Source organism: Apium graveolens, chromosome 2, assembly GCF_009905375.1.
Source record: "Apium graveolens cultivar Ventura chromosome 2, ASM990537v1, whole genome shotgun sequence".
Taxonomy (NCBI): domain Eukaryota; kingdom Viridiplantae; phylum Streptophyta; class Magnoliopsida; order Apiales; family Apiaceae; genus Apium; species Apium graveolens.
The window spans coordinates 254,964,663-254,990,331 of NC_133648.1; the positions used below are offsets into that span (position 1 = coordinate 254,964,663).

General features: G+C 36.8%; 1 non-coding gene across 1 annotated transcript; it reads right to left on the minus strand.

Moving 5' to 3' along the window:
- Positions 1-17,731: 17,731 nt before the first annotated feature.
- On the minus strand, positions 17,732-17,838 carry LOC141710022 (small nucleolar RNA R71). Its single transcript, XR_012570565.1, has one exon. It is a non-coding gene; the product is annotated as a small nucleolar RNA R71 (small nucleolar RNA).
- Positions 17,839-25,669: the final 7,831 nt, after the last annotated feature.

Consider the following 25,669-nt stretch of genomic DNA (forward strand, 5'->3'; position numbering starts at 1 on the left):
AACATCACAAAAAAACAGCAAGATGAACAAGAAGGATGTTGGAGTCAAGATTCCATTTCTGGACAAAGACAATTATCACCACTGGAAGGTGAAGATGCACCTACATCTTCTTTCTCAAGATGAGGCCTATGTGGATTGCATAGAGAGAGGTCCTCATGTGCCTATGAGAGCTGCAACAGGAAATGAACCATCTGTTCCCAAGCCTAGGCATGAATGGTCAGATCCTGATATTGAGCAAGTCAAGAAAGACAAGAAGGTCATGAATATATTATTTAATGGAGTTGATGGTGATATGTTTGATAACATCATTAACTGCAAAACAACCAAGGAGGTTTGGGACACAATTCAGATTATATGTGATGGTACTGAGCAAGTAAGGGAGAATAAGATGCAGCTGCTAATTCGGCAATATGAGCACTTTCATTGTGAAGATAGTGAGTCTCTCAATGATATTTTTAGTAAATTTCAAAAACTGCTAAATGCTCTGAAGTTGCATGGAAGAGTCTATCAGACAAAAGACTCCAATCTCAAGTTCCTTAGATCTCTTCCAAATGAATGGAAACCAATGACAGTCTCATTGAGAAACTCTCAAGATTATAAGGAGTTTACTCTGAAGAGACTGTATGGCATCCTGAAAACTTTATGAGCTTGAAATAGAGCAAGATGAAAGGATGAAGAAAGGAAGGAAGAAAGGAGGGTTAATAGCACTGGTTGCTGAGTTGGAGAAAGAGAAAGAGGTGAAGGTAGAAGCTGTTGAGTCTACTACAAAGGTCTGTGAAAACAAGGGCAAGGGGCTGGTAGCTGAAAATGAAGATTCTTTGAGCTAAGATGACATGGATGATATTGATGAACATCTTGCATTCCTTTCCAGAAGATTTTCCAAGCTCAAGTTCAAGAAGAACTTTGAAGCAACTAAGCCAAATAGAAACATGGTGGATAAATCAAAATTCAAATGTTTCAAATGTGGCTTGGCATGACATTTTGCCAGTGAGTGTAGAAAGTCAGATTCCGGCAAGAAGAAGTTTGAGCCTATGAATTATAAACAGAAGTATTTTGAGTTGCTCAAATAAAAGGAAAGGGATTTTATTATACAAGAAAATGACTGGGCAACAGATGGTCTGGATGAAGATGTCAGCTATGTCAATCTAGCCCTAATGGCCAAGTCTGATGAAACAGAAACAAGTTCTTCAAGTAATCAGGTAATCACCACCAACCTAGAACACTTATCTAAAGCTGAGTGTAATGATGCAATTAATGACATGTCTACAGAATTATATCATTTGCGTGTTACACTTAAGTCTCTCACTAAGAAAAATGCTAAAATCAAAGAAAATAATCTGTTTCTAAGTGAGAGGAATAATGTGCTAGAGTCTCAGTTTATTGAATTTGAGAAATTGAAACTAGAATGTAAGATTGCTAAGGAGGAATTAACTGAGTCCTTGAAGAAAGAAGAAATTTTGAAGAAGCAACTTGAACAAGAACAGGAGGTGATTAAGGCATGGAAATCATCTAGAGATGTTCAGCTCAAATCACCAAAGTTCAAGGTATCGAGTCCTTTTGTGATGCAGCCTGGAAAAAGAGTAAGGAGAAGCCGGAATCCAATTTGGTTAAAGGATTGCTAACAGATGTGGACTCGACGGATGATGAGAGTCATCCGTCGGATAATCAAAAGGATTATCCGTCGAGTGACACAAATCCTCATTCGTCGGCTGTGAGCAAACCTGTGAGCAAAGCCAAACTTGCCAAGTTAAATGAAAAGTATGGATCAGTTTCCAGAAACTTTGTTTCAAGAGAATCAAGTCAAGTGAAGAAGGAGAAAAAAGTGAATGTTGGTCATTTGTCTATAAAGCAATTGAATGACATATTAGAAAAGATTGAGGTTAAATCAGAAACTAAAAAGAAAAAATAATAGAAATATGAAAGTAGGGATTAACAAACATAAAAACTACACACCTGATAAATATGCTCCAAAAAAAATATTGTTAAGTGTGGTAGTGTTAATCATCTGTCTGTTAATTGTAAACTTGCTATGCTAACTCCTATATCTGTACCATCTTCTTTTCCCAACATGAATGCCATGCCTTCTATGCCTATGAATGCTATGTCTGCACATAATATGAATGCACAATTTGCTAATATGCCATTTGCATCTAATCCTTATTATGCCGCATATAGTATGCCTCAAATGCCATTTAGCATGCCCTACTGGAATAACATGTTTGCAAATAACATGCCTTTTCCTGTTAATCAAAATGTGCATGATAATTCTGTTTTAATGACTGGTTTCAAAGGTCCAAGTCAGATGACTAAGGATGAATCTGATATCCCCAAGTCAAATGAGATCAAACCTAAGAAATAAAAGAAGAAAGCTAATAAGGCAGGACCCAAGGAAACTTGGGTACCAAAATCAACTTGATTTGGTTTTGATGTGTGCAGGGAAACAGAAAGAATCAGTGGTACTTGGATAGTGGTTGTTTAAGACACATGACTGGAGATTCTACCCTGCTCACATAGTTCTAGGAGAGAGTTGGACCAAGTATTACTTTTAGAGATGACAACAAGGGTTATACTGTGGGATATGGCTTGATTTCTAAAGACAATTTTATCATTGAGGAGGTTGCCTTAGTGGATGGTCTCAAACACAATTTGTTGAGTATCATCCAGCTTTGTGATAAAGGCAATTTAGTAACCTTCAATTCAGAAGCTTGTGTTGTGACAAACAGAAGGAACAACAAAGTGGTTCTCACTAGAGTGAGAAAAGGAAATGTGTACCTAGCTGAATTCAACTCATCAAATGCAGAATCTGTCACTTGTCTTCTCAGTAAAGCAAGTCAAGATGAAAGTTGGTTGTGGCACAAGAAGCTGTCTCATCTAAACTTCAAGACCATGAATGAGTTTGTCAAGAAAGAACTGGTTAGAGGTATTCCTCAAGTGGAGTTTACTAAGGATGGACTTTGTGATGCCTTCCAGAAAGGAAAGCAGATTAAAGCATCATTCAGGAAGAAGCTTGATTCAACAATTGAAGAACCTCTGCAATTGCTACACATAGATTTGTTTGGACCATTCAATGTGTTGTCCATCTCAAGGAAAATATTTTTCCTAGTAATTGTAGATGATTTCTCAAAGTTCTCTTGGATATATTTCCTGAAGTCTAAAGATGAGGCTAGTGAAATCATTATAATCATATAAGGCAAGTCAACAATCATCCAGATTTCAAAGTTAGAAGAATCAGGAGTGACAATGGAACTGAATTCAAAAATTCTGTTATGAAAGAATTTTATGAAGAGAATGGGATTATGCATGAGTTTTCAGCAGCAAGAACTCCACAACAAAATGGAGTAGTTGTAAGTCATATGTCATAGACCTATTTGTATATTCGAGGATTCAACTCAACTCAAATAAGAATGTAATAAGTAAATAGTGGATCGACCGTCAGAGAGATCTCGCAAAGTAATATCTGTCAAAGGATTCAGAGACAATGTTCATCTACAGACTTGAGGAGTTAATTCACTGGAAGAAGTTCAAGAAGTTGATCATGCCTCAGTGATATAAATCAAGATCGTGGATTTAATCAAGTGACAGAGATCTCGTCAGAGTATCAATTAATTACAAGGATTTAATCTGAAGAAAATCAAAGTGTCAGAGTCAAAACATGAAGAAACGTCACGGAAGTTAGTCACTCATGAACCAGACAGTACATCGAGTGTCAACGTTGAAGTGGTGGAATTGATTCATAATTTTCAGTGATTTTCAGAAGATTTGCAGAAGAATGGTTGCTGCTCAAGACTAGAATTAATTCTCTATTAATTAATTAAGTCATCTAATTTAATTAAGAAAATAAATTATATCTGCGAAGAATAATTTATTTATTAATTGAATTAATTGATTAATTAATTCTGAATTAATTCTAGGAATTTTAGGAATTTTCAGAAGCTTAATTGGATTAAATTCAAGCATTAAATCAGCAAGACAATTGAAAATGAACTAGCATGACAATCAGGATTGTCATACCGATTGTCATGCTAGGCCATTTTCAATTGTCATACCGAAAGTTACTCTAGGAGGGTAATTGTCTTGCTAGTTCATTCTGATTGTCTTGCTAGTTCATTCAGATTGTCTTGCTAGTTCATTCAATTGTCCTACCGAAAGTCATACAAGCTATAGGATTGTCATGCCAATTCAATTCTATTGTTGTGCTGATTTAAAAAGAAGCAGAAGACTTTTCTTTCAATAATCTCAATCATTATTCAAGAACAAGAGACAGCAGCCGCAGCAAAACATTTTATCTTCATCTGCTTATTTCAAAGATCATAATTTCTAGATTGTAATGTTAAATCCAAACCACTAGAATTATTTATCTTGTTCTTGTGTAACAATCTAGCGGATCAAAATCCCTAGAACTTAATCTCAAATCGCGTTTAGCATTTGATTCTAATTATTGCAAAAATAGAAAAAGTTCATGTCGAATTTATTCTAAATTTGTGATAATTGATTTGAGATTAATACCTTGTAATCGATACAGTTGTTGTAACACCTTTCAAGTTTAATAATATTTTTATTTAACTTGAATTTTGTTTCACATTTTTTATTCCGCATTTTATTCGATTATTTGGTAACGTTTGTATTCAACCCCCCCTTCTACAAACGCATTGGGACCCAACAATTGGTATCAGAGCCTTCTGATTAACGAACAAATCAAGATCCTAGACTTTTGTGATTTTTCAACTCCTTGAATTTTTATTTATTCAAAAATTCATAATGACTTCACATAAAGTTGGAACCGTTAAAATTCCACAATTTGATAAAGAGAATTATATCATGTGGAAGAAGAAGATGCTATTATTTTTACAAGTTGCAAATCCCAAATATTCAAACTTGTTAAAGAAGGGTATAAAAACTCCGATGGTTATTGAACCGGAGGTAATAATAGATGGTGTGGTGACTACTGAAGCTAGAACCTATCCAAAAGAGCCTGAAGATTTTACTCCTGCTGAGAAGGAAGAAGCCTCCTTGGATGCCAGCCTTCAATTAATATTAATTGATTCCCTTGATCCCTTGATGAACAGACATGTGATGAACTGTAAAAATTCCAAACACATGTGGGAAACTATTGAGGTGATTAATGAAGGCACAGAGGAAGTTAGGGAGAACAAGTTGGAAATCCTAACCTCTGAATATGAACATTTCAAATCAAATCCAGGAGAAGGAATTACTGAAGTGTTTGAGAGGTACAATGCGTTGATCAACAACCTGAACATCAATGGAAAGTATTATTCAATCAGGGAGGTCAACAAAAAGTTCCTTTTAACACTGCCAGCTCATCTTGAACATAGAATCACTGCCATTAGAGAAGCTAGAGATCTGAGTGAGATTTCTTTGGACAGGCTCTATGGAGTGTTAAAAACCTATGAGTTGGAGCAGATTCAACAGAAGGAAGTCTACGGGAAGGATAGAATGGTCAGCACATCTAATGCACTTGTAGCTGAAGGTCAACAACAACAACAATCTCAACAGTTAGAAAGAATGGTACAGTTTTCCAAGGGTGAGGAAAATGAGTTAGTAGCAGAATATGATCCTCCTACTACAAATCAATCAAGTGATGATTTTTATTCCTTGGAAGAGCTGGAGCAATTGGAAGATGAATCAATGGCCCAAATTGTCAAGAGATTCTCCCATGTCAGATTCAGGAGGAATCCCAAGCTTAAGTACAAGTCCAACTACAACAAATTCCAGAAAGGTGGATCTTCATCCTCTAACACCAGCAGTGGTGGGTACAAAACAGGGATGGTTGATCGAAGCACCATTAGATGCTATAACTGCAATGAGTTGGGACACTTTGCCACAGAATGTAGGAAGCCAAAGCAAGTAAGAAAGAACTCTGAAAGGGCTTATCTGGCAAAGGGAAGAAGCTGGGATGATACTGACAGTGAAGATGAAGATGAAGGAAATCTTGCTCTTATGGCTATTGATGGAAAAGCTTCATCGTCAAGAATAGAGGTAAAACTTTCTGATGCTGAAATGGTTTATCATCTAAGAGGTAACTTAGATTGTGCACGTCGTGATAATGAACTGTTAAGTTTACAGATCACAGACCTTGAGAAAGAGGTCAATGAATTAAGACTTGTGCACATTAATCAAGACAAATTAAAAGAACATGTATCTTTTCTAGAGAATAGAGTTGACTGTTATAGAAAACTCGAAACTATTCTCAAAGACAAGATCACCGGTCTTGAGACTAAGGTTAGAGCCTACTTCAATTCTTGTTCGAAGGCTAAAGAGTTCTACAGTAAGCAAGCTGTTAATCAAACATCTGGAATAGGTTATGATTACAATGCTGCTATTGGAGAATTAGGCATAAACTCCCCTCCTCATGTATGTGCTAAAGGGAGGGAAGTACCACATGTGCTTAAGGGTGTTGATGAACCCCTCTATAAAGCATCAATTGCTGAACCATTTGATGCGACCTCTTCTGTTATTCAAGAAGAAATACGTGCTGAGGATCATGCTTATGAGAAGATTGTTTCCAAGTCAAGTGAGTCGAAAGTTCCAGTCAAAGTTGTGAAAGCAACTGAGACTAACTCAGACACACATGAGTTGGATAACAATAATGCCATGTCTACCATGCATAAATTGCCTGCTGTTAATCACTCTCATAAAGCATGTGGTGTTGCTAATTGTATGTCTTGTGCTTTTAATATGATGTATGCTTATTTTAATGGTAAGCATGTGTCTAATGATAAGACTACTCCTCGTCAGCATGTGAATAACAAGAAGCATGATAGGTCTAAGACTGCTAGTCCTTCTAAGGCTAGAAAGGAGACATTTGTGCCTAAGCTTAAACAGAAATTTGTTAAGGCTGTTTACAAGGTCAAATGTTCAGTCATTGAGAAAGTTGAGACAATTAAAATTAAAAATGTTGTTTTGCCTGATAAAGGACAGTTCTACAAGTATGCCGGGCCCAACCAAGTTTGGGTTCCGAAGAAGGTCTAATCCATTTGTAGTGCAGGGCATTAAACAAGTATAACCGGTAGTGTGGATTCTTGACAGTGGATCATCAAGACATATGACCGGAGATAGAGCCCTGCTATCAAATGTGGTTGAGAAAGCTGGCCCCCTGGTTACCTTTGGAGATAACAGCAAAGGTTTATCCGAGGGATATGGCTGTTTGCAAGCTGGGAATGTTATCATTGTAATTTTGTATATTGTGCTAGGTTATTATCAGGAAGCAGTATCTAACATATAGCACCAGTGACGAGACTTGAGAATATTACGACATATCAGACACCTGCTGCACATTACACTTGGAATTGTACTCTAGTAAGATGTGTACAAGTGTACTCCTGTTTGGTGAGTCAACAGAGGAAGTCAGTGCACCACAGTTCATGGACTTTGCAGCTGCAGATCTATTGGACTATGCAATTTCTTCTTCACAATCTCACTTCAGGTTGGTATGAACTAGTATACTGCTCAAGCAATTGTCAAGGACATGGTATGGCACTCTAACAGAAGTTATAATTTTATATGAATAAGTAGAGTCGTCATATTAATAACTATCTTATCACTAAGCACAATCATATTATTTTATATGTGCAGTGGTATATTGTTTATGCAACATAATAATTAGTATCTAAAGTACTTGACAAGTATCGGTCAATGATATGTTGTTAACATTATGTTGCAGATATTTGTAAGCTATTGACATGAATGAGAATTACTTAGACTTTACCCTAAGTGATCAATGTTTTATCAAAAACTCATTCATATTGAAAAATAAATCAAACTTCTTTCTACATTAGTGATTTCTTATTTCATGTAAAATCTTTTGAAATCACTATTGTAAATCATTTTCTCTCTATTACCATATGTTCTATGATACAGGTTCAGTCTCCATTGACTTTCTTTCATTGACAGTCATGAGGTTGAAAACCCACAACATCTATCCCAGACTGTAAAGACAAACACAAAAAAAACAGAACCAACCAACACTCTCTTACCACTAAATATAGTATGAATGAGCGTGAGGGAGATAGTGCCTAGTGCACCACATAAGGAAGGTTCTGTAGTCAACCCAGTAGCTCTGTCTCCTACATAGATGAGTAGTATTTAAACCGAGACAACTGCTAGCCCCCATACATCTTCTCAAAAAGATGTAATGGCTGAAAAGGCACAAAAACAGTTACTAGACTCATTCTCTCAACAGGGTGAATCTATTGAATTTTGCCTGTCGGCCAAGGTATCTGATGTAGTGTCACCACTTCAAATATAATCAATTCTTGATGCACAAGGAGAGGTTACACACATAAAGGATGAGTTGACGGAAACAAGAGTTTCGACCATTTTAAGGTCAGATTCGATTGTTCAAGGTTCGTTAGTGGACCAATTGCCTTTACAGGTGTTAGGAGAGGATACTGATCCAAAAGCCATATGTCAGTGGTCAGTGTCTACCTCCCCAGGCTTAAATCCCCTGGATGCATCTGCGGATAGTGGATCTGACATAGGCGCAGATCGGCAACTTGTTGACAATGATTCAGATATTACCTGATAAGTCACAAGGAAATGTCTTCACAGACATTAGAAGGGAACTTTGATCTTTATGCTAAATTCTTTGGATCATTGTTTACCTTCCCAGAATTCAAATCTGGAACCCTAAAAGGGAAACTAGCAACTTGTAAATTATGACTCAGATTCATCTGACGAGTTTAACAAGGATGGGGATTTGTGAACTCCCATTGCACCACCTGTGACCTCCTTAAAGGATGGCTAAGGTGATTTTCCTTGCAGGTACAGCTGGATTATGGAGCTATGAGAGAAGAGTGATACACTTGTGAGAATGAGTGTAAACACGAGTGGAGAGAAGAGTGAAACACATGTGAGGTACACTAAAACACAATCACACACTCACAGTGAGGAAGAAAGAGAAACTACTTGTTATTTCTTTTCCAACCAAGTGAAATATGAGAACTCCTTCAGACGACGGCATACATTCCTTCTTTAAGGGGGAGATAGAAGCTTAAGTAATAGTTTGGAGGATTCCTCAACTAAGGGGGAGAAATAGCAGGGAGTAAGAAAAAGATCCTACTTGTACACTACACCACACCATTGTTGTTTCTAACTACGGATCCTATTGTACGGGAGAGGTGGTAAACACAAGGTGATTTTCTGATAAGGGAAGAAGCTGTTAGGGGAGTACCATTGGTTTTTATCTGCGGATCCTATTGTACGGGAGAGGTGGTAAAACGAAGGTGATCTTCTTTAATCAGTTGATTCTCATAGGGGGAGAAGCAAGAGATATGGGCTTCTCAACAGGAAATGTGGTTGTACAAATGAAGATGGAACTACTTGAAGATATGTTCAGTCTAGAGGAACATCTACTTGGAATCTGGAAAATGTTAAATGTCATCCAGAACTTTTCTACTATTTACTTTGCATGTATGTTTATATCTTTTTCTTATTTGTTAGTTGAGTTATCCTCTAGGTATTTGTGTGTTATTGTCTAACAAACAAATAGGGGGAGATTGTAAGTCATATGTCATAGACCTATTTGTATATTCGAGGATTCAACTCAACTCAAATAAGAATGTAATAAGTAAATAGTGGATCGACCGTCAGAGAGATCTCGCAAAGTAATATCTGTCAAAGGATTCAGAGACAATGTTCATCTACAGACTTGAGGAGTTAATTCACTGGAAGAAGTTCAAGAAGTTGATCATGCCTCAGTGATATAAATCAAGATCGTGGATTTAATCAAGTGACAGAGATCTCGTCAGAGTATCAATTAATTACAAGGATTTAATCTGAAGAAAATCAAAGTGTCAGAGTCAAAACATGAAGAAACGTCACGGAAGTTAGTCACTCATGAACCAGACAGTACATCGAGTGTCAACGTTGAAGTGGTGGAATTGATTCATAATTTTCAGTGATTTTCAGAAGATTTGCAGAAGAATGGTTGCTGCTCAAGACTAGAATTAATTCTCTATTAATTAATTAAGTCATCTAATTTAATTAAGAAAATAAATTATATCTGCGAAGAATAATTTATTTATTAATTGAATTAATTGATTAATTAATTCTGAATTAATTCTAGGAATTTTAGGAATTTTCAGAAGCTTAATTGGATTAAATTCAAGCATTAAATCAGCAAGACAATTGAAAATGAACTAGCATGACAATCAGGATTGTCATACCGATTGTCATGCTAGGCCATTTTCAATTGTCATACCGAAAGTTACTCTAGGAGGGTAATTGTCTTGCTAGTTCATTCTGATTGTCTTGCTAGTTCATTCAGATTGTCTTGCTAGTTCATTCAATTGTCCTACCGAAAGTCATACAAGCTATAGGATTGTCATGCCAATTCAATTCTATTGTTGTGCTGATTTAAAAAGAAGCAGAAGACTTTTCTTTCAATAATCTCAATCATTATTCAAGAACAAGAGACAGCAGCCGCAGCAAAACATTTTATCTTCATCTGCTTATTTCAAAGATCATAATTTCTAGATTGTAATGTTAAATCCAAACCACTAGAATTATTTATCTTGTTCTTGTGTAACAATCTAGCGGATCAAAATCCCTAGAACTTAATCTCAAATCGCGTTTAGCATTTGATTCTAATTATTGCAAAAATAGAAAAAGTTCATGTCGAATTTATTCTAAATTTGTGATAATTGATTTGAGATTAATACCTTGTAATCGATACAGTTGTTGTAACACCTTTCAAGTTTAATAATATTTTTATTTAACTTGAATTTTGTTTCACATTTTTTATTCCGCATTTTATTCGATTATTTGGTAACGTTTGTATTCAACCCCCCCTTCTACAAACGCATTGGGACCCAACAGTAGTGGAAAGAAAGAATAGATCACTTATTAAAGCTGCAAGGACAATGCTTGAAGAATCAAAGTTACCAACATACTTCCGGGCTGAAGCTGTAAATACTGCATGCTACACTCAAAATATTTCTCTGGTTAATCAAGCAAAGTGTATGACACCCTACCAATTGTTCAAGAACAAGAAGCCAACTCTAAATTTTCTTCATGTCTTTGGATACAAATGTTATATCTTGAGAAATCAAACTGATCAAAATGGGAAGTTTGATGCTAAAGCAGATGAAGGAATTTTTGTTAGATATGCTGTGGAAAAAGCATATAGAGTCTACAATCAATAAATGTTGTGTTTGATGATAAAAAGATTGAAGGACTGTAAGATGAAGATTCTCATGAAAGTCTCAAATTTAATAATGTAGAGATGGTTAGTGATGACAGTGATGATGAAAGTGATCAGAAAACAATGACAAAGGATATTGCAGAAAAATCTACTACTAATGAAGCACAAAATTTAACATCTGTCGAGTTGTAAAATGCTTCATCCGTCGGGAGACAATCAGCTTTATCCGTCGGGAGACAATCAGCTTTATCCGTCGGGAGACAATCAGCTTCATCCGTCGGAACTCAAAATGCACCATCCGTTGGGTCATCAAGAGAAGCTGGAAGTCAGAATAGATCACTTAAAGAAAGTTCCCCTTTCTCAAATCAAAGATCCATAAACTCAGGGGGAGTTTCTAATAATCAAAACGCAGTTACATATCATGACAACAATGAGGCCTCTTCATCTAGAGCTAATCTACCTCAACAAAGAAAATGGACAAAAGATCATCCCTTTGAGCTCATCATTGGTGATGTATCTTCTAGAGTTCAAACAAGGAGAGCAACTTAAGAAGAATATCTATATAGCAGCTTCCTATCTAAGGAAGAACCAAAGAAGGTAGAAGAAGCTTTGTTGGATCCTGATTGGATTTTAGCTTTGCAAGAGGAGCTAAACCAATTTGAAAGGAATAAAGTATGGAAGCTCGTACCCAAGCCTAAAGGAAAGAATCCAATTGACACCAAATGGGTATTCAGAAACAAGATGGATGAAAATGGCATAGTGGTCAGGAACAAAGCTAGATTGGTTGCTAAGGGCTACTGCCAACAAGAAGGAATCGATTTTGATGAAACTTTTGCTCCTGTTGCAAGACTTGAAGCCATCGGAATTTTCTTAACCTATGCAGCCCATGCCAATTTCAAGGTCTATCAAATGGATGTCAAGAGTGCTTTTCTAAATGGAGATATGGAGGAGGAAGTCTATGTTAGTCAGCCTCCTGGTTTTGAAGATCCAAATTTTCCAAATCAAGTCTACTATCTTTTGAAAGCACTCTATGGACTGAAGCAAGCACCTAGAGCCTCGTATGACACTTTATCAAAGTTCCTTTTAGAAAATCACTTCACAAGAGGTACTGTGGATAAAACTTTATTCTTTAGAAATGTTAATGGCTCTAGTATACTTGTTCAAATTTATGTAGATGATATTATATTTGGCTCTACAAATGAAAAACTTTGCAAAAAGTTTTCCAAATTGATGCAAAGTAAGTATGAAATGAGCATGATGGAAGAACTAACTTACTTTCTTGATCTACAAGTTAAGCAAGTTAGTGATGGAATTTTCATTAGTCAAACTAAATACATTCATGATCTTTTAAAGAAGTTTGATCTAATGGATTGCACATCTGCAAAAACTCCCATGGCCACTGCAACTAAGCTTGAATTAAACACTGCTGAAAAGTCTGTGGATATTTCAAGTTATAGGGGCATGGTTGGTTCACTTATGTACTTAACAGCTATTAGGCCATATATAATGTTGCTACTTGTCTTTGTGCTAGATTTCAGGTTGATCCTAGTGAATCTCACTTGGTAGCTAGTAAGAGAATTTTCAGATTTCTCAAGGGAATAACAAAACTTGGCATTTGGTACCCTAGAGATTCTGGTTTTGATCTAACTGGTTATTCAGATACAGATTATGCAGGGTGTAAAATAGACAGAAAAAGTACAACAGGAACCTGTCAATTTCTAGGAAACAAGCTTGTGTCATGGTTCAGTAAAAAGCAAAATTCAGTCTCTACTTCTACAGCTGAAGCTGAATATATTGCTGCTGGTAGTTGTTGTGCACATATTTTATGGATGAAAAACCAATTGTTGGACTATGGTATATAAGTGGATATGATTCTTATTTTCTGTGATAACACAAGTGCGATTGCCATCACTGAAAATCCAGTACAACATTCAAGAACAAAGCACATAGACATCAAGTACCACTTCATAAGAGAACATGTGATGAATGGTACTGTGGAACTACATTTTGTTCCAAGTGAAAAGCAACTTACAGATATATTTACCAAGCCACTGGATGAATCCAACTTCTCAAGTTTGGTAAGCGAGTTAGGTATGCTTAATTATTCTTGAATCAGTTCAGATATTTTTCCAGGAATATTTCATAACTCGACGGATAACTGATTTATCCTCATCCGTCGAATCGTCTCAATCCTAGCCATTAATTCTCTGAACATTATCCATCGAGTATACTTATAGTTTGTAAGCATGACACGACGGATAAGTGACGGAATTTTTACAGTTTATTTATTTTTAAACGGCTATTTTGGGCAATTTTTATTGGTTACTTTATTTTACTTTATTATTTTTTGACAGTTATTTTCTGTGATAGTATAAAAGCAAATTTACTTTTATTCATTTCTTTTATCATTCTCAAGATTCAATTGCTCTAATTTCTTTCTTCTCAAAAGCAAACTCTCTCTGCAAATTCCAAATCTCTAACAATGGCACCTGTAGTGAAAATCATGTCTCAAACCGGTTATATCTATGAGAAAAACAACTTCTCAGCTTTGGTGAATAAGGAGATTCAACAGTCTGGTGACTATCACAAAATGATGGATTTTGTGAAGAACTGAAAACTCAACTATGCCATACTGGAATCACCCACCATTTACTGTGAGGTTGTTGAAGAGATATGGATAACTGCAGTGTACAACTCGACAGACAAGACCATCACATTCACTCTGAAAGGTAAGCAGTTTTGCATAAATAGTGATATTGTTAAAGCATACTTCAAGATTCCTGATAATACTGTAACTGCTCCACACACAGACACTAACATTGTTAATATGCTTAATTCCATGGGCTATGCACTCACTACTTCTAAATTAAGTAAAATTAGGAGGTTGGGTCTTAGGAAAGAATGGAGTTACCTGTGTGATGTAGTAACTAAGGTGTTTTCTGGTAAAATTAGTAACATTGACTTTATAAACATCTATATGCTTAACATGCTAATTACTGATAAGTACTTTAATTTTAGTAATTTGGTTTTGTTTGAGTTAGGCTTTAAGTTAGGAGAGGTTAATAAGAGAGGTAAAAGTGTCTATTATGATAGATTCTTTATGATGCTTGCTAACCATCTTATTGAAGATATTGTAATTGAGAGCCCAACCAACAAGTTAAATTATTGGGTTCAAGAAAGAAGGATATTTGCAGATTTAAACAGAGCAAACCATCATAAGGAGGTTCCCTTATATACTTTCCAGTAATGGAGGGACCTCAGGTAAGTGAGGTAATTTCTTCTGTCTCCACTCTTCCAACCTCACAAATTTCTTTGCCTTCTAGTGTAGCCATGGCAACTGTGTCAATGACCCAACAGTTGCCTACCCAAGCTACCAAATCAACAAAAGTTCCTAAATCCAAAGCTAAGAAAGCCCCCCTGATTTCTTTCAAAAGAAATCAGTTGTAAAATCCACCGAACCTAAAGAGGGGAGTGTGAAGGTGGGAAAGAAAGGTGAGGGACAGGGTGAAAATCAAAGAAGCCCTAAGAATAAGGATGGAGAGGTGAGAGTTTTCCAGCCTAACCACACTGCAGTTTCTCAACAAACTGCAGTGCTTAATAAGGATATCAGCTTATTACTGGTTTCATCCTCTCAAATGAATGTTACCATTGAAACAAGCTCTCAGCCAAGAGCACAGGCCAAAAGGGTAAGGGACACAAGCTCACCCCAAACTTATACCAGAAAGAAGAAACCAAAAACACTTGGGGATGCACAGGGTTCATACACTGTGCAAACTGGTGTAAAAGACCCAGTCACTGCACCTTCTCAAAGTCAGGTTGATGCGGCTCCAATAAATATGGAGTCACAGCCAAAATCTCTTATAATTAAAGCACATGAAACACCAAACTCTCCCACACACTCATTGGATGTTGATATAATTCATACATCTCAACCAAATTCTCCATCTTTAAATCTCTTGGAGAAGCCAAAAATCCATGCAAGTGAGCATCATCTTCTAGATGATTTGTTGGCTCACTTGCCATTTCTTTTTGAGACTGTTGAGACATATGTGCCAAAATTTTTATCAATATGCACAGAGTCTACAATAGTCTCCACTCCAAACTCAATTATTTCTTCTATCCCGATGGATATTTCTCATCCGTCGAGTAGTGATTGTTTCCTGACGGATAAGCTTAACAGCAGTTATCCGTCAGATAGTCAAACTGCTAACCCGATAGATATTCCTCATCCGTCGGTGTCTCTACACAGCTTCAAATTTTATCTATTCTTACAAGTGTAGAAGACTTAGTAGTAGTGCAATCACTCCTAGGACTGAGGGAAGGGAGTGATTTGAGTGAGAGAGGGAAGGGAGTGATTTGAGTGAGAGTCTGGGTTGCTCCCAGGAAAAAGGAGAGGAAAAGAGTGATCTAATGCAGTCCATTTCTTCAGGACTGACAAAAGTGAGTGAGAGGAGTCCCACCTTAGATGATGAAGGTGAGGGTATGAGGGTGGGGAGCCAAGGTGAGACCTTGATGCAAGAAAAGAGAGATAATGAGAGAAATGCAGGTACAGGAGATATAAGGGTGGATGTCATTGCAAGTGAGTTAATGAATGTCCAGGATGCAAACAGGGAGGGACTATTTCAGCAAAGTCAAGCTATTATAGATTCTACCTCCTTGGATGCTGAGACATTTACTCACCCTGTTCCAGCATATCAACTTCTAGCTAGACAGGGCAATGACAATGCAGAAAGGATGCTAAATTTGGTGCACACCATACAGTCTATGCAAAGAGCAAAGGATGCAATCACAGCTCTGCCCTCTACAGCTGGTGATATTGACTATGAGACTTGTGGTTCAGAAGATTTATTTGGTGGTGAGGATGCAGAAAGTGAAGAAGAGCCATTGGACATAGGGGGAGAAGTAGGCTCTAGTTCCAGATCAGGCATGCCATCATGGGCCTTTTCCAAAAAATGTGATGAACACCATTTCAAGACCACACTCATCCAACTTATCAGTCAAACACACTCTGGTCTTCAATCAACAATAAATGCCAGCACCAAGAAACTCCTATAAGCACACCTTGCTTCTCTACAATTATAACAAATCCAAGGTTTTAAACATACTTAGGATGTCACCTCTATCAAAGGTGAAATTGATCAAATGAAAAGGGACATTTCTGATAGGTTGGATTCCAAACTTCCAGAAGCTACAATGCTTGACATTAAGAGACAACTCAGGAAGAATTCTGATCTTGCCACAAAGATAGATTCCTTGGATACCAGAATGACAGCAATGGAAGCTTCTCTAACAGCAATTCATCTACACCAAGCACAACAAATAGACTTGCTTCAAAGGCTAGTGGTAGCATAAACCTCCTCTTCTACTCAACTTGCTGATAACAAAAAGGGGGAGAAAGAAACCTCTTCCAAGAGGGAGAAAGAAAGCTCAATTGTCTTATTCAGTCAAGGGAAATCAAAAAGTGAGGGGGAGCAAAAAGTGCTAGCATAGGTTCATGTATTTGTTATGCATGATTCATAGGTAACTCTAACCGTTTTACTTGCCCTATGTAATCATTATGGATAACTTGTGCTTAAACCGTTATGTTGTCACATTCTATAGACATATAGGGTCTCAATATAATTGGTGTCTATTCAGCTTCTATCTCTTTTATGGATGTCTGGTAGAATGGTACTCGTACAACGAAAGTTGGCATTTACTAGTTTCATGTTATCTGATTAGTGTCATCACAATTACATGCTAAAGTTAAGAATAATAAGGCTATTGAATGAAGTATTTAATAAAGTTAGAATCCCATGTTTGTCATATATAGTAATTCAACCTCAATTCTCTTAGTTAATGTTATTTAGTATAATCTCTTAGTTTAATCAAAACTCAATTTGTTATTTGTCTTAGCATTGAGCGATAACCATACATTGTTGCATAGGTGCATAAATTGAACTTAACCTAAACCAGTCTCTGTGGGAACAAATCTGATTTATATCTTATACTACTTGCGAACGCGTATACTTGCGTGAATATTAGCGCGTGTTTTCGCACTAACAAGTTTTTGGCACCGCTGCCGGGGACTCGGTGTTAATTTTTAGTTTATGTGCTTGTCGTCAGTGGTCGTTAAAGTTCAGTGACTCGGATTCTTTTACTCTCACGGTTTATTTGTTTGTGTTTCAGCTACTCATTACAATGGGACATCCAGCAGCACGAACGAAAGCCTTGATGGATTTTTCTCAACCCAAGATCAATGACATTTAATCTAGCATTGTCCGGCCAGCTATCACAGCTAATACCTTTGAGATCAAGCCTGGCATAATTCAATGGGTGCAAAATTCAATCCAGTTTGGGGGTTCTCCAACTGAAGATCCCAATATGCACATTAGGGATTTTATTGAGATCTGCGACACCTTCAAGTTCAACGGTGTTTCTGAAGATGCTGTGAAGCTGAGATTGTTTCCATTCTCTCTGAGGGACAAGGCTAAGAGCTGGTTATACTCTCTACCAGCTGGTTCGATAACTACTTGGGAAGATCTTGCTCAGAAGTTTCTTACTAAATTCTTCCCTATGGCGAAGACAGCTGCACTCAGGAATGCTATTACTCAATTTGCGCAACAAACGGGAGAATCGCTATGTGAAGCTTAGGAGCGCTACAAGGAGATGCTTAGAAAGTGTCTTCATCATGGAATGCCTGATTGGATGATCATCAATTATTTTTATAATGGGTTGGGAGCACAGTCCAGACCCATGCTCGATACAGCATCAGGCGGAGCATTATGGGCAAAGAGCTATGAGGAAACTTATGATCTAATTGAACTGATGGCTGCTAATGAATATCAGTATCCAACCCAAAAATGTCCACAGGGCAAGGTAGTAGGAGTTCTTGAATTGGATACAGCTATGGCTATCACTGCTCAACTAAAGGAGTTGTCTATGAAAATCGATTATCTGGCTAACTATGGTGTTAAGAAGATAATTAGTGTTTGTGAGCTGTGTGCAGGTCCGCATGCGACGGAGCAATGCGCTATATCTAGTGAATCAGCTCAGTTTGTGAGCAACTTTTAGAGATCACAACAACCAGTTCTAGACACTTATCATCCTGACAACTGGAATCATCCTAACTTCAGCTGGAGCAATAATCAGAATGCGATGCAACAGCCGTTCCAGCAGTTTCGAAATAAGCTATTCAACCCTCCTGGTTTTCAGCAACAAATTACACCAAAACAACAATCTCTCGGTGCATGTCTATCTTCGAATGAAAATTATGAATTGGAGGATTTGCGGCTTATGTGCAAAAACCAGGCTCTTATATGCCAAAGCCAGGCTGTTTCTATCCAGAATCTGGAGAACCAAATAGGGCAAATTGCTAACGCCTTATTGAATCGACCACCAGGAACGCTTCCTATTGCTACAGAAGCTGTTAGGTCACACACACACTGTAGAGGGGGTGAATACAGTGTATAGTACACTCAAATCGAACTTTAAGATCTTAAGTAACAGAAAACAAACTTTATTGAAACAATAAACTCTGTTACAGTATGGAACTGTTACCTCTCAGTGATGAACAAATATCACGAGAGCTGCTAGGGTTATATAGAATAATAACTTCGATAATGATAACACTTATAGTGTAAACCCTATACCTGTGTTTATATACTACACAGTTACAAGATAATCGCTAATTGATATGGAATATAATTCTGCTTCCTAAAATATATCAATCAGATATCTTTTCTTCCAAGTATTCCATTCTTCACGGAATTCCTTCGTCATGCATATCTCTTCTTATGTTTATCTCGATCTTCTTTCCTTTAATTAGCTACTGTCCTTATCTGATTGTCCTTCAGCACTTAAGTTCTGATATCTATCTTCTGATGATTATCTCCTGATAATATAAGTACTGATATCCTTAAGTCCTGACTTCCAGTATAAGTACTGATCAACAGTTAAGTACTGATTTATCCTGTTCACGTAAGATCTGAAAGCTAAACATAAAACATATTAGCCATGACGTTATCAAATATATCTAACAATCTCCCCCAACTTGTAAATTAACAAAATATACAAGTTTAACAGATATTTGATGATGTCAAAAACATTAAGTACAAATGCATGAGAAATAGACTAGATAACTACAACTTACAGTCCTTTAAGTTTTTACCAATTTCAACTTCTGATAACAACTTCAATCTGTATAAATATCATAATTTAAGCAGTTGTAGATCTTCGACTTGGCTTCTTCATTTTTTGATCTCTCTGATGTCAGGAGTTGTTCTGAGATAGTTCTTCAACAAACATTTCTCGGCATATCTTAGTTCATCAATCATTCTCCTTTTAACACCTTTAAGCTCTGCAGTATCTTCACCAGTTTGAAAGATTGCAGCTCTGAGATCATTAATCTTTGCTTTTCTTAACTCCTGATCTAGTCTTATGACATAAGCCTTGTCAGATTCAAGATTGAATTCAAGTCCCTTAATACCAAGATACGTTCTGATCTGTGCAGTATTAGGCTTCATATCAACAATATCACCATTGTGATCTCTGTACTTTGGAACATATATGCTGTCAGACTTAACAGAATAAAGCCTTTTCTGTCTCTGAATCTGTTCTTTTAAGTAGTTTGCAGCAGTCTCTGTTATCCTGTCATCCACTTGAAGTAAGAAAAGTACATGCTCCAATTCTTTAAAATACTTCAAAGGAATGGCATTTTGTCTTATATGATAAACCCTACCATCTGTCATGAAATACAACATGATGTATTCTTTCAAGTAGGTATGGTAAACCATCTGTACAGATTCCAGTTGATTCAATCTCTCAGGAGTTGCTCCAATACCTGGTTCACTCAAGGAAGTTGGATCATTGGTAGTGTTGTGTACTCTTCTTTCATCAGCACTTCCCAATCCAGTTTTATCTCTAGCTTCCTTTCCAGTAACTACTCTTGCTTCAAAACCACTTGCAGTAGTCTTCAAAGATTGAGTCTGTTTTGCTTTAGTGAATCCTGGTAGGAGTGTTTTAGATCTATTTTCTGATATCAAGTTAACTTGAGCACTGTCAGAGGTTACTTGCTTCTTCTGAATATCAGAACTTACAATTTCTTGACTCTGAACAACTTGAGCCATGTCAGAGGTTGTTTTAAGAACTTTTCTTGTAGTCAGAGCAAGATCATCTTTTCCATCAGTAATTTCTTCTTCCTCAGGAGGTACATAAGGCTTGATAGGTTCACCAACCTTTTCTTTACCCTTGGATCTTGGATCTATCTGTGGTTGTGATCTAGCCAAAGTTGCTTCAGTATGTATCCTTTCTTTGATCACAATGCCTTTAGGTTTTGGAAGTAACTTTTTACCAGAAGCTTCAGATTTAGATGTGACTTTCTCTGATTTAAGTCTGGCTTCTTCTTCCTTTAAACTTTCCAAGTCCATCCCTGGATTTTCTTGAAGAAATAGCTGTCTTGACATTTCCTCATCAAGATCTAGAAGTTCATCAGAACTTATCCTTTTACCAGCAGCAGAACTTATTCTTTTCCCAGTATCAGAACTTGTTCTGTGACTAGCTTGTCTTGATGTAAACCTTCTACCTTGACTATGACCACTACCCATTCCAGAGGTTCCTTGGTCATCTTTTCCATCATCCTTTCCTTGCAGTGTCTTGTTGGTTGTGCATTTGGACTTAATTACCTTCTCCCCCTTTTTTGGCATCAGCAGGTAATAAAAGAGAGATAAGTAGTTCCACTGAGGTCTGGATTTCAGTAAGTTGCGATTGCTGAGAAGCTTGATTTGTCAGAATTTGAAATAATTCAAATTTTAACCCGTTATCACTGATTGAATTATTTGTCACTGCAACATTAATATTCTGAAAATAAATCAAGTTAAAAATGACCGAGATAATTTCGATGAATAAGTGCTGACAAAGAATCAGAACTTAAATAAAAACAAAATTTAAATGGTCATCAGAATATCAATCAGGATTTATCAACACAAGATAAAATAACTCGGAGACAAAATCTTGAAGTAAAAATTAGAGTCACTGCATTGAGTACTAAACATCTACAAGGTCTTCATTCCAATACTCATGCAGAGCTACACAAGATTCAGGAGAACTTTATCAAACAGGAACAAGTTTGGAAAATTGATAAGAAAAAGTTCTTCCAACCTACCAGCATCCTCTAATTGCTGATCTGATACTAAGTTCTGATCAACAGCCATATCCTGATGGTCACCTAAAATCTGATCATCAGCATCTTGATGCAGAGAAGGTGTTGTTGATAACTCTGGAGTTTGAACAACATCAATAACAGGTGTTGTAGAAGTATTATTTGCTGTTGGAGCTTCTAAGAAAAGTATTTCAGGCACAACCAGGTTCTGAATATCAATTTCAGCACTTGTGCCTGGATCAACAAGAGACACAGATGGTGAGTTAGCCTTTTCAGATACAGCTTCCCGAGATGGAGTTGATGGAGAAGAAGTGACTGGAGCAAATTCCTTGTCTTGTGAGAACAGAGATTCCTGATCCCCTTCCTTAGCTGCTTCCTCCTCATCATCTGAAACTGGCCTTTGTGCCCTCTGTTTCTTGTACTTCCTTGTTGATTTGGATTCCTTGGGAGTTTCAGGAACTATCATGCGTCTAAGCCTCTTGAGAAGCCTAGAACCCCCAATTGCAGAATCCTTCTGAGAAGTTGCGTTCTCAGCTTCAACCACCACAGGTTCTGAAGAAGGAATCTGGACCTCAGAATCTGATTCATCTCTCAAAGTAAATCGCCTCCTCTTTTGAGGTGTTTGAGGAACAGTCTGTGTTCTCTTTGGCTTAGAGGATGTAGGCTTCACAGTAGGTGCTGAAGAAGAAGGTTGAGCAGTCTGTGAAGTGGAGAGATAGGATTTGAGATAAGTTCTGAGGGTAGGTTGAGTAGAATGAGAGGTAGGTACTGAGGTTGATGGATTTTGGTTATGGTGAGTTGGTTGAACATTTGAGTAAACAGATTTGTAAGTAGCAGGATCAGCATTTACCAGAATCTGTTTCACAGACTGAGGAATTTGTAATTGTCTCACCATTGATTTCTTTGTGTCAACATTTATCAGGTCGTTAAAGTACCTTTTTGCAACCTTAAAAGGTGGGGTTTGAGTGCTAACTAACTGGGGTTCAGCAGTACAATACGTATAAATAAGTTGACAGAATCTAGCAAAATAAACAACATCTCGATCCTCTGTCATCCTATCCCCAATAAAACCAATTATGCCAGTTGCAAAATCAAAATGAGTTTGATGGATAATAGCATACCCTATGTGCTGACTCAGAATTGGGATAGCATCAAAATTTGAACATTTGTTCCCAAAGGCTTTGGTGATGCAATCAAAGAAGAAACTCCATTCTCTTCTGATATTAGCCCGTTTCAACTGTCCAAGTTTCGTCAGACTCTTTTCATATCCCAATTCAGCCACGAACTCCCGAAGGGCTGAGTCCTCTGGAACTGAAAAAGTACAATCCTCAGGAAGATGTAAAGCCCTGCGTACTGTACCAGGAGTGACTACAAAAGATGAATCACCTACTTGGAAGATAATACTGGGAGTTCCACGGTTACCACCATCATAAAAAACGCTAGTCCTCCAGAACCTCAGAACTTGTTGACTTGAAAATAATTCAAGCTGAGTTAAGGCGTACCCAACCTCACTATGTGCAAGAAGATCTTGCACAAAGTGCAATTCAGATGGAGCTTCAGCATGATCAAGAATTGCAGCATAGTTGTTTGGAACAAACTTAGCTCCATCAATGATTAAATCCTTTGGTGCCATGTGAAAAAAAATTGAGAATTAAGTATGCCTGATAGGTGTTTGATATAATATCTGTATGAAAACAACGGAAATAGTAAAGTGAAGGAGAGTAAAAGTAAGAAGAGAGATATAAGATGAAGAAATTAAAAAGATTAAAGAAATCTTCTCTCTGCTGTACTTATACAAAAAAATATTACCGTTGGACACCTGTTAGACATGCAGTAATAACGGATAGTTACTGGGCTCGAGAAAACAGTAATCATTGCTTACCCATTTGCCGAGTTTCAAGGAAAAAACTGTTCCATTTATCAAGGGAAACAATTCAAATTTTAACCCGTTATCACTGATTGAATTATTTGTCACTGCAACATTAATATTCTGAAAATAAATCAAGTTAAAAATGACCGAGATAATTTTGATGAATAAGTGCTGACAGAGAATCAGAACTTAAATAAAAACAAAATTTAAATGGTCATCAGAATATCAATCAGGATTTATCAACACAAGATAAAATAACTCAGAGACAAAATCTTGAAGTAAAAACAGTTTTCATTAATATATCAAGTCAATACATTTATGAAATGGAAATTACATCAGTACTTATACAAGATTTTCCCTAAGCTTCTAACCCTAACGTCAACAGCTTTAGTCCTAGCTAAGAAGCCTGACAAAGCTGAGGATGAAGAAGAACAGGAAGATGACGAGATTAAGTCATCTTCCTCTTCCTATCTTCGACGAACAAGATGGCGAGTCGTATGATTCGCTCTTGCTGACGGATACGATGAAGGTGAAGGTCTCTTCGAACGGCCACCAGATCACGTTTGATAACCTCTGGAAATTGAATCCAGAGATTATGAGGGATGTTGGTGATAGGGTAGGGAGTTGGAATTCCATTCAAAAAGACATGCACAGTCTCATCACCGTAATTGTAGAACCAGCCAAATTCAGCCATTTGTGATAGTAAATGAAAACAAGACTGAATTTTTGATTAAAAGTGTGATGAGAAGACTAATGTGAAGAGGCTGTTTATATAGGCAAGAGAATGCCAAGAGACGCAAAGATATTTAATGCTGACAGGTAGAATTAATTCTACCTCATCTCCCTAGACTTTGAAAAAGAATAACAGTCATTGGAAAGAGGAAAGCATGGTCTAGACCGCACAAAACACAAGAAACAGTGGTCTGTTCAAGTACAAATACCATTAATCCTAATCACAGTGACTATTAATCTTCCACTTCAACATATTCGAGTACAAACTGAGACTGTTATCAAATTTTATTCAAATATAAGCCAAGTAAAGGATTAGACTGAGAAATCAGAACTTAGACCTATACCAGAACTTAACAGTCATCAGAACATAATTTCTTAACTCGAAAAAGAATGCCTATCTTAGTAAATACTCATACAAGTTCTGAGTTATGGACGTCAGTACTTAATCATCAGAACGTGTAACTTAGAACTTGTCCTCAGAATTTGTGCAATAATGACACATTGACTGTTTTATCTAAAATAACATAGACCACCACAAAAATTTTCATCATTCAGATTGGAAGTGATTAGTGTGTGCATTAAGCTAAAAACAGACAAAGAGTAAAGTCTGATTCACTGCAGTACATCTTAGAAATTAGGCATAACTAAAATTTTGCTAAAGATCTGTCATTGTCCTGAAACCGACTGAAGAATGAGTTTATGCTTGAGTCCACCTCAACTATTTTGTGCTAATTTTATGCATCTTTTGAAATTCTATTTTACAGTGGCTTCTCAGTGTAAGTGAGTCACGACTGTTTATCAGAATTTATGCTATTTTCAGAGTATTTCTCCAGTAATCATAGAGTGTGAAAAGTCACCAAGAAAATATTTTGCTTTTCTGATGCATATTTACTTAATACCAGCAATGCACTTGGGTCGTCCCTTCCACATTTTTACTCTAGATCTCAAAGGAGTACCTGATTTTAATCTTTGATCTTTTTGCTTTTGCTTTTGATAAGAGAGGTCTATCAGCACTTAGTACATTCAGCAGTTTTACTAGTATCAGAACTTAACAGATGAGTAGCATTATTCTAATTTGTGACTTAGTAATAAGATATACAAAGTGAACTTAACTAAGCTCAGTTATCAGAATTTGCTAGTGTCATAAGATTTCCACTGAAATAATTACTTCTTCCATGGAATCATTTGTTTATTGAAGACTACTAGGTTAGTATCTAGCACAGTTATCCTCATAGGATCGAATAGTTACTTGAACAGACATATCACTTATCAGAGTTTAGAAACATATATCAGACAACAATCAGTACTTAAACGTGTATTTCAATTAAGCACAGAATAAACAAAGAGATTACAATCTGTAAATACTGATCATAAAGTCTGATGCATCAGAACAAAACTAGACAGATTTAGAAAAGAACCTGAGACCATTCCAAGTTCATTTACCAATCTTGTAAAAGTGGCTTCACATAGTGGTTTTGTGAAGATATCTGCCAACTGTTGATATGTGGGAACAAAATGCAATTCCACTGTACCTTCATCCACATGTTCCCTGATGAAGTGGTACCTGATGCTGATGTGCTTTGTCATTGAGTGTTGAACTGGATTACCTGTCATAGCAATAGCACTTTGATTATCACAGTAAATAGGGATTTTGAAATATGTTAACCCATAATCCAGTAACTGATTCTTCATCCAAAGAATCTGTGCACAACAGCTTCCTGCAGCACTATACTCTGCTTGACTTGAAGGCCCAGAAAGTAGCTAAGTT